Consider the following 11845-nt stretch of genomic DNA (forward strand, 5'->3'; position numbering starts at 1 on the left):
AAGGCTGCAAAAAGTCATGCTCGGCTTTAATGGTTGCAGTCCAATGCTCCCCATAAGCATGGTGCTTTTGGCATGCACGAATGAGAAGACAAGGGAGGCGTTGGGTTGTGCTGCACGCTGTCGTGACGTGGGCGGTGTCGCTGGGGAAGTGCGAGACTTCTGGCTGTGAGAGTAGCTTTCAAATCCCTTACAATCCAACTAATGTGTTCTGTAACCCTCGTACCTTAAACCTTCATTCCAAGAAAAGTCCCAACAGCCTTCAAACAAGTCAACATGCTCATCCACAACTGATACCATGTAATATAGGTTCATCTAAAACAACACTCAAACATCATAGAAATATCATCGTGTATCACCATCATCCCATTTATCATATGTTCAAACCAAATCCTCAGTCATCTTTGCACTTGCTAAAAAAGATGTCTCAACAACCCTGAGACAGGGGACTCATACACGAGAAGAACAAAAACATAGACATGAAAGTGAACATCCACAAGTGGACTCAAGAAAGTAGAACCTCAAACTTGCATCCTCATCATATCAGATACAATCTTCATTGAACCTGGAGCTTCATCTCTTGAGCTAAGCAAGTCCTCTTTGTTCAAAGCTCCAATCCTCAATGATGTAATCTATGGCTTTTGTCTTTGGCTTTGGGATAGCGCTACTGTCTGCCAATGCACCTGTCCCATCCCCACCTCTTCTTTTTGCTTGCTGTGCGATTGGCTGGCCCGTCTTCGCTCCTTGCTTTGGATGCACCTTGACGTGCTGTGTAGGCTCCACTCTCAGCCCCGCCTTCTCTCTGCTTTACGATGGCCGGCTCTCCTCTTTGCTTTGCTATTTGTTGTGCACCGTGATGCACTCTTTGCACTTGTTGCCCAGTGCAGAGACACCTCTCTCCTTGCTTTTGGGCCTGGTTGTGGTGCGCCTCTCCTCTCTTTGGTCGGCCAGCAGCCCTGGCTGCTGCCGTCCGCTGATTGCCTTATGGCCCTGGCTGGTCAATGTTTCTTTCCTTCCTACGTCGTGCCTTAGCTTGTGTGCCAAGAGCCGTATCCCACTTTGCCTTCTCTTTGCTTTTTGTCGACAGCTGCGCCCCAGCCTGTCAGCGTCGCTGCTCTTCAGAGTCGCCTTCCCTTTTTTCTTCTCTGTGTTAGTCTTCCTACACCCCGGAAGTCCCCCTGTGCGCATCCAGCAGCCCCCTCCGAAACGGCCCTATCATGCTCACCTCTGCACATGCCCCAGAGCCTCGCTTCAGGTGGCAACCTGCTACGTCAAAGAGCTCTCCCTTTTCTACATGCATGTGGCTGCGCACGTCACCCAGAGCTTCCCTCCTCTAAGCGGCTCACTTCTTCACTTGACTGAAGCTTTAGGAGGCGTATCAATAGAAGCAGCCTGATTTCTTCAGTAATTCGAAACCCTGCATGGCATGAACAGAAGCTGCCTCATTGATTTTATTCTCCCTGGTTAGTTGGCGCCTCTGGTCTTTTTTCTCTGCAGACCCCCGACTTTCAGCAAGCGTCCCTTCCTCTTGCAACGCTCGCCACCTTCTCGAATATTTGCTGGCGGCCAACCCACTTTCCATGTGGCTTTGCACAGATTGGCCACGTTTTTTTTTATCTTTTTTTTATTATTAATATTTCTTTTAAGGCCTATAAGTTGGCATCCCCAATACCTTCCAATTCCCACCAGTCTTTAACCTTTAAATTGCTCCCCATGCCTTCCACGCACCTTCAAATGCAACCCACGATGCCATTGTATCTGAGTGGGTACCTTTCATATCTATCCTTGCTGCTCAGGGCCCAGATTTCACATAAGTTGTTCCATGAACATGCTTTCACTGCATAGACGTGCCACAGCACGACAACGCACCAGCATAAATGTAGATGTAATAAGGTTAAGAAAATAATTTTAGTTAGGTTTTTTTAACCCTTAAAAAAAATATTAATAGTTTCTTCTCTCACTTCATTTTCATTTCACTTTTTTAGAGAGCTTGAGCTCAAGATCTACGTAGACACCCACGTAAGGACACCAACACATTACCATGTTAGCATAGTCATACATGGATATGGCACGCACCAAGAACACCGCACGTGTTACCATGCCTTCACAAAACACAGTGCAAGGCACCCAACGACCACATACTAGGGACACCATGGAAGAGAGTGACCCCTTGGATTCTAGGACACGCCCAATGGGATCACCAGAGTCCAACCCTCCTCCCACAGCAACACCAGCGCACACACATGCGGCCCTTCTAATGGGAGCAAGCGTGTGAAGAAGACCCCACAATGCAGCCACCCCAGAGATCAAGAGACAGAGAGGCCGATGATGAGCAGTTCAACTGGGTTGGTGAAAACATTTCTACATTGCACAGCACCATAGGTGGCAAGACCCTACTACCAGGACGACACGATCCCCTACCTACCCGCGAGAAACTTGATACACAGGTACCACAGCAACAGGAGGAGGATGATTCAGACTATGAGAGAGACCAAGAGGAGGTTCCTGCAAGTGCGCGCAAGCGTAGAAAGGTCAAGCTCTTTAAGCCAAGGAAGTCCCAACCTCGCCAACGCACTAACACAACGCAAAGAGCTCCAAGAAGGAGAAGGATGCGCCAAGGGCATAGGGCTCTACAAGAAATCAAGTTTTATCAGAGGAACACTGAGTTGCTGATAAGAAGAGTCCCTTTCGCTCACACAGTGAAGGAGATTCTCCAACGATATAGAACAGAGTTCCGTGTGCAGGGGATTACCCTTGAAGCATTGCAAGAAGCCTCCGAGGCTTACCTTGTTAGGCTTTTTGAAGACACCAACCTCCTTGCAATACATGCAGAGGATTACCATATCTGCCAAGGACATGCAACTAGCTCGGTGCATTCAAGGCGAGTGAGACACGATCTAGAGATCTTAGATGTTAACCTTTTTTTTGAAGCAACTCTTTTGTTTCAAACCCTTTGTAACAAGCCTATCTGGCTTTCATTTGTAACCTTCTGATCATTAAAATTTTAAGTTTCTCTTACAATGTCTTGGTGTCATCATGTTTGTTTAACATGGAGTGTCTATCATGTGCCAGTTTGTCACCCAAGGCATCAGAAATGTTCCTGGAGGACTGAGGAAGCTATGCCAGAATAGTGCGAATTTGGCCTCTGCGCGCGGCGATGTAGGCTCAAAATTCGCACTATTCTGGCACTTCTCCCCTAGCCACTCAGGATCATTTCTGATGTATTTATAATAAAGTTGAGCACACTAATTGTGAGAAACATTAGTTTATAAGATAAAAATACCTTTAATCATGTGTAAAAATATAGTGTTTATCATCCAATGCATGAGAATTGCTCCTGGAGGACTGGGGAAGCTATGCCAGAACAGTACGAATTTAGGCTCTGCAGCGGCGGTGCAGGCTCAAAATTTGCACTATTTTAGCATTGCTCCCCCAGCCACTCAGGATCATTTCTGGTGCATTTATAATGAAGTTGAGCACACTAGTTGTGAGAAATAGTAGCTTATAAGATAAAAACACCTTTAATCATGTGTAAAAATATAGTGTTTATCATCCAATGCATCAGAATTGCTCCTGGAGGACTGGGGAAGCTATGCCAGAACAGTGCAAATTTAGCCTCTGCACAGTGGCGATGTAGGCTCAAAATTCGCACTGTTCTGGCACTGCTCCCCCAGCCACTCAAGATCATTTCTGATATATTTATAATGAAGTTGAGCACACTAATTGTGAGAAATAGTAGTTTATAAGATAAAAACACCTTTAATCATGTGTAAAAATATAGTGTTTATCATCCAATGCATCATATTTGCTCCTGGAGAATTGGGAAAGCTATGCCAAAACAGTGCGAATTTAGGCTTTGCAGTGGCGGTGTAGGCTCAAAATTCGCACTGTTCTGGCACTACTTCCCTAGCCACTCACAGGATCATTTTTGATGCAGTTATAATAAAGTTGAGTATACTAATTGTGAGAAACAATAGTTTATAAGATAAAAATAGCTTTAATCATGTGTAAAATTACATTATTTGTCATCTAATGCATCAGAATTGCTCTTGGAGGACTGGGGAAGCTATGCCAGAATAGTGCAAATTTAGGCTCTGCAGGCTCAAAATTCGCACTGTTCTGGCACTGCTCCCCCAACCACTCAGGATTATTTTTGATGCATTTATAATAAAGTTGAGTATACTAATTGTGAGAAACAATAATTTATAAGATAAAAATAGCTTTAATCATGTGTAAAATTACATTGTTTGTCATCCAATGCATCAGAATTGCTCCTGGAGGACTGGGGAAGCTATGCCAAAATAGTACAAATTTAGGCTATGCAGCGACGATGCAGGCTCAAAATTTGCACTATTCTGGCACTGGTCCTGCATCCACTCAGGATCATTTCTGATGCATTTATAATGAAGTTGAGTACATTAATTATAAAAACAATAATTTACAAAATAAAAAGACCTTTAATCATGTATAAAAATACATTATTTGTCATCTAATGCATCAGAATTGCTCCTGGAGGGCTGGGGAAGCTATGCCAGAACAGTGCGAATTTGGGCTCTACCAGCAGAGTGGTGCAGGCTCAAAATTCGCTCTGTTCTGGCACTGCTCTCCCAGCCACTCAGAATCATTTTTGATGCATTTATAATCAAGTTGAGTACATTGACTATGAGAAATAGTAATTTACAAGATAAAAATACCTTTAATCATGTATAAAAATACGTCATCCCCAATGCATCAAAATTGCTCCTGAAGGGCTGGGGAAGCTGTGCCAAAACAGTGCGAATTTGGGCTCTACAACAGCGATGCAGGCTCAAAATTCGCACTGTTCTGGCACTACTCCCCTAGGCTCCCAGGGTCATTTCTGATGCATTCACAAAAACATTGATGGTACAAACTAGAAAAAACAATGATATGCTTGATGAAAATAAGTTTGCAAAAATTATATTATATTCATAATAAGAAGTGATACATCATCTTTACAAAAGCTTTCTTACAATATTGAGCTTCCTTCTCTTGTTATTGGGCAGAGTGTGCTCAAGGAGTGATTGGGCTATTTCTTGAGGATCCTCTATGCCTATGCTTTTGGCTATACCTATACAAGCAAGAAGCTTACCCCTAAATCCATAACCAAAAACATCGAAGGCAAGGGATTTTTTAATCAGAACTATACATTTGGTGCTCTGTGCCATAGAGGCTACATAGAGCACCTTAGAGAGGGCTTTCAAAAAGAAGAGAGTGAAGGCAGATTGAGGGGTGTAGTCCCTGTGGATAATGGCGATGCCATCCACAGGAAGTTGACCAAGATAGTGCACCAACGCAGCATCATGTCCATTGACCTTGGCCTGGTCTCTGCTGCCGCCGCGCCTCTCCCAGCAAATGCGTTGATTTCAACCACCCTCTGCAATCAAAAGAAAAATCAAAATAGTTTCCTATACATAATTACAAATGTTTCTAGGTTGTAAAAGGTCGATTATTACCTCTTGCTCAATGTCTTCTTTTGCCAAAGTGCTAGTGGGGGGCGAGAGGTCAATCGAGGACTTAGTCTCATCCTTTTTTGGTGCTTTGGTCTCCTCCATTACTCCAGCAGCAAGGGTATCCTTTTCAGCCTCTAGCTTGTCTTGTAGGGTTGTGAATTCCTCCTCTGGAACTAGGGCTTGCTCTGCGGTCTCAACCACAGTTTCCTTAACCAAAGCAACTATCTCTGCGATAGATTCTCCAAGGGGTAATATAGCACTATCTAGGTGAGGACCGAGGTTGGACGTATCAAGGTCCACCTCACATCGCGTTGTCGTGACGTGGGCGGTGTCGCTGGGAAAGTGCGAGACTTCTGGCTGTAAGAGTAAGTGGTTGAACTTCAAGGGGCATCACCAGCAAAAGCTAGAACCATCATAAATTTAAGAGTCAGCCATACATGGGTAGTCAAAGCAAACGAGAGCCTCATGATCCAAGCCAAAACTGGCATTAACATAGCTTGATTCATAAAACTCAACACATCAAATCCCAGAAAAACATCTCATAGGTATATACATCCAAGATTCACGGCCAGCATTGGCACCATAGTTCATATCAAAGACAAGGTTGACATCATCATAACATGTCATAAACATAGGACCTCAACTTTATGAACCATCACATCATATTCACAATACTGAGCCTTCAAGGCTTATGCATTCACTTTGCATTCCTTAATTCACCTTTGTAAAACTGTATAAAGAAGTTGACCAGCTTAGTAGAGCATGTATGCAAGTCAGCCAGCCTCTGCATGGACCTCAATTAAGTCGACCAGCCTGTATGGGGCTTCACTGCAACACATAGATCGTTGTACTCTTATCTTTCTACAGATACAGAATAGTACATGCTCCTTTTTCTTCAAAAAGAAAAGCCTTTCTGCATCTGGCGCCCTCCACACTTGCCTTGCAGCTCTCCCCTTTGTGTATGCTTTCGAGGACTTTCACTGCAATATCACCGGCCACACCATCCGACCTTAACTCCTCGTGCCAGCTCGTCGACCAGCAGCTTTTGTAGAACCACCAGAGAGCACCATATCAACGAGGCGGCTTGCTATCCTTTGCGCCTCCACACTTGTTTCACCTGACACCAGCACTCGTCAGCCTTCACAGCTGGCGCTCTGCACACCAGCTAACGCGTTCCCAAGCTTTAGCACCCACAGCTGACCCTCAGAGTTCCTCGCAGGCGGCCAATCAGCTGCACTCACTTCATTCGTCGCCAGCCACTGCTTACCTGCTCGACCACATTCTTCTTTCACACGGGAGGCCCCACCACGAACTGCAGCATGGCGCTCCCCAGTCGCTTGTCACTCCTCTGCACTTCACAAGGGGCTACCAGTCCTTCACGCTCTCGTCTCCCAGCACCTGCAGCAAGGCTGATTCTCCACTTCTGGTCCCCCGGCGGCCCTTTCACTCCTTCGAGGCAGCCCCCTTCAGATCTTCTTTCCCGCCTCTCTCTAGAACCTCAGCCAGGCATCCCTCGCCAACCAGGCCGCTACTCTCCTAATCCCCTTCACTTTACCTTGCAGCTCCCCTTGACCTTTCCAGCTGCGCTCCCTTCAGTTCCCAAAGCGGCGGCTCATACCACCCCCCCGTGCTCTCTCAACTGGCACCCTCGGCTGCGCCTGTGTACAGCCTTTCTTTGGCACTGTTCTGCAGCTCTGCAGTGTTCCCTCCTCTCAGAATGACCAGGGCCCCCCCCACTGTATCAACGAGGCGGCCACTCTTCACCTTCGCCAGCTTCTAGACGTCAAGCTGGCAACAACCAAAATCTCCATGTAGCCCCTCCAGCTGGCCACCTTAATTAAGTGTATATATATTTTTAAATTTTTCCAAAAGCCACATAAAACTTGTCAAAATGCCCCTTGTTCTCTGCAATCTCTGTAAACAGCTCGAGGTACTTCTTAACAAGATTTTTCCTTATAACCTTCAGGATCTTGTTTTGCTGCAGCACCTCACGGGAGATGTTCAGGGGCAAGTCTTCTGAATCAACCACACCTTTGACAAAGCCAAGGTACTCGGGAATCAACTCCTCACTCGCTTCCCCAGTAACTACTTTTGCCATCTTGGCAGCTGTTGATGTTCTCAAAGCCTCTTTTTGAAGCTCTTCCTTTAAGCTCTTAATACTTAGAAGATCTGCCTCATACTGTGCAAGGACGAGCTCACAAGCCTTCAGCTCTGCTTATTGAACCTCATTTACAATATGAACATATGTACATGGACATCATATAATGACTCAAGTCATAGCACTTAATCCCATGCATCTGAATTTGTATTTAATGGCCTCACATGCATGGTTTCACACCATAGACGTGCCATGGCATGACATCCACCCCCTCTAAACCTGCACATCCTCTGGTATGTGCCACACAGGTCCTGGAATTCAGTGTCCATGCATTATTTGCACACCAACATTGGTATATGTACAAGCATCCAACTAGGCGTCTTAAACCTTGTCAAACCTGACCCAGTTGGTATCACCCTAGTAAACATGAAACAGTAGAAGAATATACATAGTGCCACTCACAAGGGGTTATCCTTTGTTCTGAAACATAGCATGACATCTTAACCTACCCCCTAGCCTGCAAGATATTTATATCTTAGCAATCATATCTGAATGGTTCTGCTTTCCCACCTGGATCAAATACCAATCGCTTTTGGCATATGTGCCATATCCTTTGCTCATATGAAGCCCTATCCTCACTTAGATTCGCTGCATATGCATAATGACCCTCATCATTCAAAGTGGGATGCTCTTCAAAATAATTTGCTTCAAAATTTTCCTCAGGCCATGTTTGAAGCCTTTGCACCACATATTGTATGGCCACACCAAGTAACAACTGCATTAACAGCATGGAACACACACTTGGTAACATCCCATCCAAATCTACCTTGCCCGGATCCAGCTCACCCACTGACAAACATTCATTCTTCTCATCCAAAGACGGAAAAGCATGGTCTTCATTGGCTTCCTCTATGCTATTATATACCTCTTCTTTAGGCCGTTGCAAAGTATGCAAAGCATCCACAACATCAACACATACAAAGTCCAACAAGGCATCATCGAGAGTAGCCTTCAGATCTGAATCAATCTCATCACAATCATTTGGCTTACATAACACCTACATATCCTCACTTGCAACCGACAGTTGACTAGCATCAAGCATAGAAGAACCCAAAGCTGATGGGGATCTATTATATATCATGAAATCATCCAATGCATCATCTAGGATAGCATCCAATTCAAGATCAATCGCATTGAAGCCATTATCATCTTGCAATCCCACATGTTGATTATCATGAACATTCATACCCCCATAGCTATATCCATTTGGTTGCTCATATGCAGCCTCATGAGGCTCTCTGACCACACTTTGCATATCTTGCATGTTATCTCTCAGTATTTCTTGATACCTGTCTGCAGATGGGCTTAGAATTATGGGTCCCTCACCTGAGTACCCTTGAATCTGTATGTCGTTGAACCCTGTATGATCCAAAAAGACAGACTCAATTTCCCTCTCCAAATCATCATCATAAACAGGCTTCCAAGCTCGAGATTGTTGCTCACAAATGTGGTTGCAAGGTAACCCTAACACTGATGACATAGCATCACCTTGTTTATTGTTAGAACACCCAGTTAGCATTCCAGGATAACCCAAATCCAAAGAACCTTGGCAACCAACTTCAGAAGCAACATCACTGTTGGAATCACCCATATCACTCACCCCCTCTAAATCAATCACACATACTTGTGGCCCATCTTGTAATATTTTATTTTCCTCGCATGCATATTCATGTACATCATCCTGCTTATAAGCATCATAACCAGATAAGAATGCAGTAATGATAGCATCTTCTTCTTGTCTTAGATCTTCAAACTCTGCAATCATGCTTTCAGCAAGAAGCATTGGTTCCTGCTGTTCTTCACACATATGATACGACACCTGAGGAATACCCTTCAAATGAGCACTTTCGTCATGAGAATCCTCAAGTTTACACAGCTTACATGCTTCACAGCCCAAGAGGAAACTATTAGCGATGTCCTCTTCCTCGTGTATTGGGTCTTGAGCACCTATCCTGAAGCTCTCTGAATCAAGTGTCTCCTCAAGCATAGGCATACACACATCATGTGGTATGATTATAGGACCCTGTATGTCTGCACCCTCAAACAAGGAAGACAGATTATACTTGCACAGTTCACCCATTGCATCTTTATGAGGCTGTAGCAAAGCATTGCTTTTGGCACTGTGAAGGCCTTGTTGCTCACTAATGGCTTTTTGTAGTCCCAATTTAGCATAAACAGCCTCCACAATCTCTGTATCAGCCTTAAATAGCAATTGATTATCCTCCATAAGACATGCATCTACAACCGCTTCTAAATTGGCTCGGATCGTTGCTGGAACACTATCACAGCTCACATTATACCTGGAACTCACATAAATAAGTGCATCTGCAAAATCACTCCATCGTTTGGAGTGATACTCTACTAGTTCCAGCACTTCATCTTTTAAATCAGGACTTATAAGGTATGCAAAAGATGCAATCATCATGTTTTCTGGAACCCCTTGATTCTTCATCTCTGTCTCGTAACACCTTAGATAGCTTTCTGGATCGAAACCATCAAATATATTGACCCTGTTATATACCAATTGCACCGCAATTTCCATCGCTTCTTGAATTCGCCTTTCTTCTTCAATCTTCCTGAACCGCTCTTCAAGCTCTTTCATCTCTGCATATAAATGCTCCATTTTGCTAGCCATCTCTACGTACTCTCACCCCAGCGGTTTCACGTCGGGTTCACCAAAGCTGTCGTGACGTGGGCGGTGTCGCTGGGAAAGTGCGAGACTTCTCGCTGTAAGAGTAAGTGGTTGAACTTCAAGGGGCATCACCAGCAAAAGCTAGAACCATCATAAATTTAAGACTCAGCCATACATGGGTAGTCAAAGCAAACGAGAGCCTCATGATCCAAGCCAAAACTGGCATTAACATAGCTTGATTCATAAAACTCAACACATCAAATCCCAGAAAAACATCTCATAGGTATATACATCCAAGATTCACGGCCAGCATTGGCACCATAGTTCATATCAAAGACAAGGCTGACATCATCATAACATGTCATAAACATAGGACCTCAACTTTATGAACCATCACATCATATTCACAATACTGAGCCTTCAAGGCTTATGCATTCACTTTGCATTCCTTAATTCACCTTTGTAAAACTGTATGAAGAAGTTGACCAGCTTAGTAGAGCCTGTATGCAAGTCATCCAACCTCTGCATGGACCTCAATTAAGTCGACCAGCCTGTATGGGGCTTCACTGCAACACATAGATCGTTGTACTCTTATCTTTCTACAGATACAGAATAGTACATGCTCCTTTTTCTTCAAAAAGAAAAGCCTTTCTGCATCTGGCGCCCTCCACACTTGCCTTGCAGCTCTCCCGTTTGTGTATGCTTTCGAGGCCCTTTCACTGCAATATCACCGGCCACACCATCCGACCTTAACTCCTTGTGCCAGCTCGTCGACCAGCAGCTTTTGTAGAACCACCAGAGAGCACCATATCAACGAGGCGGCTTGCTATCCTTTGCGCCTCCACACTTGTTTCACCTGACACCAGCACTCGTCAGCCTTCACAGCTGGCGCTCTGCACACCAGCTAACGCGTTCCCAAGCTTTAGCACCCACAGCTGACCCTCAGAGTTCCTCGCAGGTGGCCAATCAGCTGCACTCACTTCATTCGTCGCCAGCCCCACTGCTTACCTGCTCGACCACATTCTTCTTTCACACGGGAGGCCCCACCACGAACTGTAGCATGGCGCTCCCCAGTCGCTTGTCACTCCTCTGCACTTCACAAGGGGCTACCAGTCCTTCACGCTCTCGTCTCCCAGCACCTGCAGCAAGGCTGATTCTCCACTTCTGGTCCCCCGGCGGCCCTTTCACTCCTTCGAGGCGGCCCCCTTCAGATCTTCTTTCCCGCCTCTCTCTAGAACCTCAGCCAGGCATCCCTCGCCAACCAGGCCGCTGCTCTCCTAATCCCCTTCACTTTACCTTGCAGCTCCCCTTGACCTTGCCAGCTGCGCTCCCTTCAGTTTCCAAAGCGGCGGCTCATACCACCCCCCCCCCCCGTGCTCTCTCAACTGGCGCCCTCAGCTGCGCCTGTGTACAGCCTTTCTTTGGCACTGTTCTGCAGCTCTGCAGTGTTCCCTCCTCTCAGAATGACCAGGGCCCCCCCCCACTGTATCAACGAGGTGGCCACTCTTCACCTTCGCCAGCTTCTAGACGTCAAGCTGGCAACAACCAAAATCTCCACGTAGCCCCTCCAGCTGGCCACCTTAATTA

Source organism: Cibotium barometz, chromosome 63, assembly GCF_041138505.1.
Source record: "Cibotium barometz isolate CiBa-2024 chromosome 63, ASM4113850v1, whole genome shotgun sequence".
In the NCBI taxonomy this organism is placed as follows: Eukaryota; Viridiplantae; Streptophyta; class Polypodiopsida; order Cyatheales; family Cibotiaceae; genus Cibotium; species Cibotium barometz.